Here is a 5,958-nt window from a genome sequence, read left to right on the forward strand (position 1 = left end):
AAAATCCCCTTACATGTCAGCCCAGAGGGGCAGAGCTCCCTGCTGACAGCAGCTGCGCGGAGCGCTTGGCGTGGATTTGCATAGATGAAATGATTTCTCCTGCCATTCATTCAGGCTTTCTGTCTGCCGGCTTCCCTGCTCCTCTGTGGAATCCGGGGTCCACACAGAGAGCATTCAGCTGGCCGCCAGCTCTTTGCTGTGCGTTGCTTTGCACAGATGTCCCCGAGCAATGCCATGAATTGTTGCTCTATAGTCACTAAGCTGTTTGGGAAAACATTTCAGATAACTGTCCTACGCATTGGGGTGACTGAATTAATGGCATTTGAATGGTCAAAAAGATAGTGTGGACTGGAAACAATGCTGCCCCTGTAGCGGGCGGCAGGAGAATTCCAGCTGGTATTTTCATTGTTAATGAGCAAACCCGGGGCGCTGTGCGGCCTCGCTACCTTGGAAGGGGCTGGAGAAACGCGCAAACCAGCCCCTCGCTGCCCCTTCTGAACTTTTCAAATGCCAGGGAAGGAATGCCTTTCAAATCGTGTTTCAGAGCTCCGCAAGCGAGACGCTCTACCTCCGCAGCGAGGCGGGGGGGGGGAGGGGACAAGCGCGGGTCTGCCTGCTGCAGAGCTCCCACCGCGCCGCTGAGGTGGGCTGGCTGTGCAGCACCGCTGGCAAAGCCATTGGCGCATCAGGAAGGACGGGAAGGTCTGCCCTCGGAGCTCTCCTTGGCTACAAACTGAAGCAGAAGAGGTTCCAGTTGTATATGAGGAAAAACTTCTTTACCCTGAGGGTGCCCGAGCCCTGGCCCAGGCTGCCCAGGGGGGCTGTGGAGTCTCCTTCTCTGGAGATCTTCAACCCCCGCCTGGACGCTGTCCTGTGCCCCCTGCTCTGGGTGAGCCTGCTTGGGCAGGGGGGTGGCACTGGGTGAGCTCCCGAGGTCCCCTCCAACCCTTGCCATTCTGGGATTCTGTGTGATTCTGTGTTTGGAGTGGTGTAGTCATTAACCTTGAACACAGACTGAATGGCATTTCTGCAGAGAATGAGGCCACGTATATTGAGTTTAAACACCCAGAAATGAAGAGTAACTTGGCCATGAATTAAAAGGTTGATTTCTCCAACTTTCCCAGCATAACCCAAGAACTTTGTCAGAGACAGTACAGACCAAACTGAGCACGGGCAGCTTTTCTGCAGTCACCACTGCGCAGATGCCAACATAATGTCTTACCCGTTCTGGTTCTTTAGAAATTTCAAACTTTATTTTTAGGTGTATCTTCTGAACAGACATCCAGACTTTCTACATTAGAAATAATTATTCCTCGAAGTCTGACAGACAGAGAGAAACACCACCCATTTTTTCATGAGGTTTGTTATTCTATCTGATTTTTTTTCTTCTCATGTTGCTGTTTTTCACAATATTGAATTATTACACACACACACACACACACACACAATGTACAGTATACATAGATCATTTTTGTGAAGAAATGTGCACTATCTCTTCAGATTCTTAAGTGTTTTCAAATAGTTTAGTGTAAAATTTTCCCCACAAAGCTCTGTGACCACACTCTTAAGTTAACACCTTTCAAACTTGTAGTGTCTGTAAACAGACAGAGCGGGAAGGAACAGGAGGAATACTTCCATTTCCTCCAAGTCAGATTAGATGTTGAACTCCAACTTGAACTAACATCCGTGTTGTATATGTTCATTTACTCACTGTACCTGGTCTTTGGATGACCAGAGGATTTCACCATGTAGCACCTAAAGGGCTGATGCTCACTTTGTAGAAATGGTCCCACAGTGTCACACAGGTTAAAGAGAAAGATCTGAGCCTTAATTCCTCAGTGCTGAGGCAACTGGCCTTTGTTCCAGATGACGAGTTCCATTATTGGAGTAACTGTTCATGAAATAGCATTAGTCATCTTTCTGCAAACCAGTTAAGGAAGGAACAATCTGGGAGTCATTCACCCAGCTGCCAATGATTTACATAAGGAGTGTCACAAAGCATGATGTGGTGGCTGGGCAAAGAGTGCGCGCATGGGCTGTGCCCTTCTTGGGGAACAGAGTCTGGCCACCTCCATCCAAGCTGTATCCACCTCCTCTCCTCTAGCGTCTGAGGATACCCCTGAGCCTATGGGCATGGTAGTCTAGGTTTAGCTTTACTAACACTTTTTTTTTGTTCTTTTAATACCCCAAGTTTTACATTTTAATTTTTCTGTAGACCTTATGTCTTCTACATTCCCTCTACAAATCTCTACTGGCAGACATATGTAGTTCCTGCTGTAGTTTGTGTACTTTTTCATTCTGTCTTCTTAGCTTAGTAGAATTTAAATTTTCCATGGGAAAGAATGTGGAGTGTGCTGCTGAGACTTGGAAAGGCGTGAGGGTTAGGAACGTGTGGTTTGTAAATCTGGTAAATAGTTAAGACATACACAGTAGTTGGACTTCACTTGTCAAACAAAAAAATGGAACTGACACAACCAAGCAGAAAATCACCTAATTAAGTGACATCTTTTGTTCTGTTTTCAGGAGCATTGGGATGACAGTCTTTCTTACTCGATTAAAACCAGAAATGGGACATACCTCCTAAATCTGAAGAAAAATAAGTATGTGATAGAGTGTTCTAAGAAATCATTCCATCTTGGGAGGCCAGTGCGGTGGCAGGTACCGCGCCAAGGAGGGTGTTTGGCAGTCAGGAGAGCTTCGTTGCGTCTGGGCTTGGCAGAGCACAGTGATCCCAGCCATACATCATGGGGAGGAACGTGCGCTTGGGTAGCACATTAGAATAATACATTATTAGAGCACTGTTGCTATGGTGATGTATTAGGGCAATATATCATTAGATACCTTCCATTGATGATGTATGACTCCAAACATGGCTCCTGCCAGCACCAGCACAAGGGCCACAGGGGAAGTCTCGTCTTTTTGCAGAAACTCTACCCCTTCCCTAAGGAAAAAAATCCAAGTGTAATGGCTTTATTACGGGGATACAAGGCAGGGGCTGGCCTGGGGCACCTCCTCCTCTCTCCCAAGGCCCTTTACAAGGGAGGCTTGCTCTGTGCCGAGCTATTGCTGTGTTGCCTGGGGACCCGGTCGCTGCATTTTAGTGCACTTGGGCAAAAGGACCTGCCAGGCTGAGGGACAAGATCTGCCCGGGCCCTGCAGTGAGCTACAGGAGCGGGTGCCTCCCCGGGTGCAGCACGGAGTCCTGCTGGACGCAACGCCTGCCGCTCCAGGTCCTGCGCTCCCCGTGTCCGCAACGCCGTGCTCCAGGGAAGCTCATCTTCTCCTTGTCCCCAGGGAGCCAAACATGCTGGTGGCATGTGCTGGTGCCCAGCACTGAGGCAGGGGAGACAGCTGGACCCAAAACGGAGCCCAGGGCTTGGGTGACTGCTGCTGCTCGCCTTCCTGTGAGCTGCATCGCTTGCTGTCAGCTGGGCCCAGCTCCTCTGGGATCGCTTCCCATGCCCATGCTGCTGCTGACCTGCACCTTGCTGGGCCAGGTCTCTGCCTGGCCATGGGCCACGGGCAGATGCTACTGTTTGCTGGCCCAAGGCACAAGGGATGCGAGCTGCAGCCAGTGTGCCATTTGCAGTCCTCCCTGAGCACAGGTTTGTCACTTGCTGGAGGAGGGAGCTGATGGCACCGCTGCGAGCTGTCTGCTGCACGCAGTGACATGCACCGCCTTGCCCAGCAAGCAGCGCTTGGCACTCGCAAGGCCATGTCCCATGCGAAGCGTGGAGCGGACAAGAATTAGTGGAGTGCTCAGCACCGGAGGGGTAGTGCAGGGGGGCTGCTGACATGGCAGACTGAGGCTGACGAGCATCCACTCCCCTTCTGTCTCTGCTCTGACCCCCCAGTCCCACGGGACCTGCACCTCCCCGGGGCTGTGCTGCGGCCAGTAGGTCAGCATTGGCACTCCGTGGGTGGCGAGACACGGCTGGAGCTCTGCATGGGCACTGGTGGCCCTTCACTGCCTCCCATTAACACCAGTCATCACCAGCTGCTGGTGGCCCTTCACCGCCTCCCATTAACACCAGTCATCACCAGCTGCTGGGCAGCCTCCCCTCCCTGCCAGCCTGGGGTGAGGCTCTTTGGCTGCTGCACTGATGCTCTCCCCCTCAGCCCTGGGGCATCCCTGGCCCCAGCCTGGCATGAACCCAGAAAGCTGAGCCCAGGAGAGGCTCCAGCCAGCTGGGTCCTCGGGCACCCCCATGGTCTCTGTAGGGCTGCATTCTTTCTCAGCTCAGCGGCCTAAATAAATTGCTTCAGTGACAAAGGCTCCAGAGAGCAGAACGGGGAAGCAGGTTGTTTTTGCTGCAAAGAATGCAGCGTGCATCAGATATAATTTGATTTTAATGAGTGGAGAAGAAAGTAGCCGAGTTAATAAAGTATGCACTGCCTTTTGCAGGGACGTCAGTGCTGAATGCCTGAAAAAATGCAACCAAATCATAAAGACAAGTGCAAGCTGACCGTGCCTGGGCAGTGGCATTGTAAACAGGGTGCCAGGAGCGCTTTCCCAGCCCCTGCGAGGTCCCGCAGCCAGGCTCTCTGGGAGGAAGGAGCCTGCGGAGCACTTGCTGTTAGGGGGTGTGGGGGTGCCCCAGCCAGTGTCACCGGCCCCCGGGGGCTTTTCAACTGCCCGCTGAGGAAGCGCTGGCTCCCCTGCCCAGCTCTCGCCTCCAGCACGACCACGCAGAGTGAAGGCTGCTGCTGCCCCTCTCCACACCGCTTGGAGGACACAGGTCCGCAGGCAGCCCTGGGTGCAGCTGCTCGTACACACAGGCTTGCGTCTGGACAGCAGGTCCTCCGGGCTCCCTTCCCAGCAGTGTGGGCTAGTGGTTAGACCACTTAAGAGCCAGGCAGCCCCCACATTGCCCTGCAGATGCACACTTCCTTCCCTTGAACTCTCTGTGGGAGCAGAGTCTGCCCACTGAGGGCAGAGAGGACAAGAATAAGAGGTTGTTTGTGCAGACTTGAAGTATGATAAATAATATTCCCCTGGAACTGCCCTGCTGGTTCCCGTCCATAATAATGACGCGTGAGACACTTTAGGAGAGCAAGACTGTGTCTGCCCTTGATGCCAATGCTTTTAAGGGTTCAGCGTGCTGCCCTGCTCCCAGGCACCATCGCAATGCTCCAAGCCAGGGCTGCTTTTAGCTCCTCAATCAATTGGATTCAATTAAGTGATAACGCGAGCCTGTGGGTAGAGAAGTGATTGCTTATCCCTTAATCAGCAAATTCTTCTCAGGTAGGGCGGAGTGGTTTGCCACCCAGTGTCCATGCGGTTTTAGTGCAGATGCCCTCTGGATGGGAGCTGGGGGAGCGAGCTCCTGGCTCAGCCCCCGGGAGCCTTGACCTCCATCCAACGGGTGCCTCCTGCCCTGGCTGCCGAGCCGGTGGTGGGAACGGAGCCGGGGCTGGGGATGAACCCCTTGCTGGTGGGCTTGCTGCCCCACGCTCCCCGGGAGAGGGTGAGGAGCAGCAGCGCAGCGCCGAGGTTGCGGACGCTCAGCACTGCCTGGCAGACAGGAACAGCCGCCTCGGGAAGCAGAGGTACATTTATTTAAAGCACTCTCTGTTTTTTTACACTGTCCTCAATGCCGTGTCTCCACCGGGAGACGCTGGGCGCCCCACCCGGGAGACCCTGCCAGCATCCACCCTGACACATCTGGGAGCAAGGGCGCTAGGGAGGCTGGGGGCATCTTGGTGAAGCGGCGCTAGCTCTGCCCCCTCCCCGCTCCTGCGCCGTGGCCATGGGATGCGCAGGCCACCGCGGCTATCTGAGGCCAGACCAGGCTGTAAGGGATTTCAGACATCAATAAGCATCAGTGTCAAAAAGGACAGGAAAAGGTTATTTATCAGAAAACAGGCCAAGAAGCAGGATTGCAGCGGGGGTGACATGTGCTCCGGCCATGCTGCCAGGGCCGCGTCCCATGGTGGCTCAGGGGGGCAGAGCCCGCG

The sequence above is a fragment of the Egretta garzetta genome, unplaced genomic scaffold, assembly GCF_000687185.1.
Source record: "Egretta garzetta isolate BGI_Z169 unplaced genomic scaffold, ASM68718v1 scaffold347, whole genome shotgun sequence".
Lineage (NCBI taxonomy): Eukaryota > Metazoa > Chordata > Aves > Pelecaniformes > Ardeidae > Egretta > Egretta garzetta.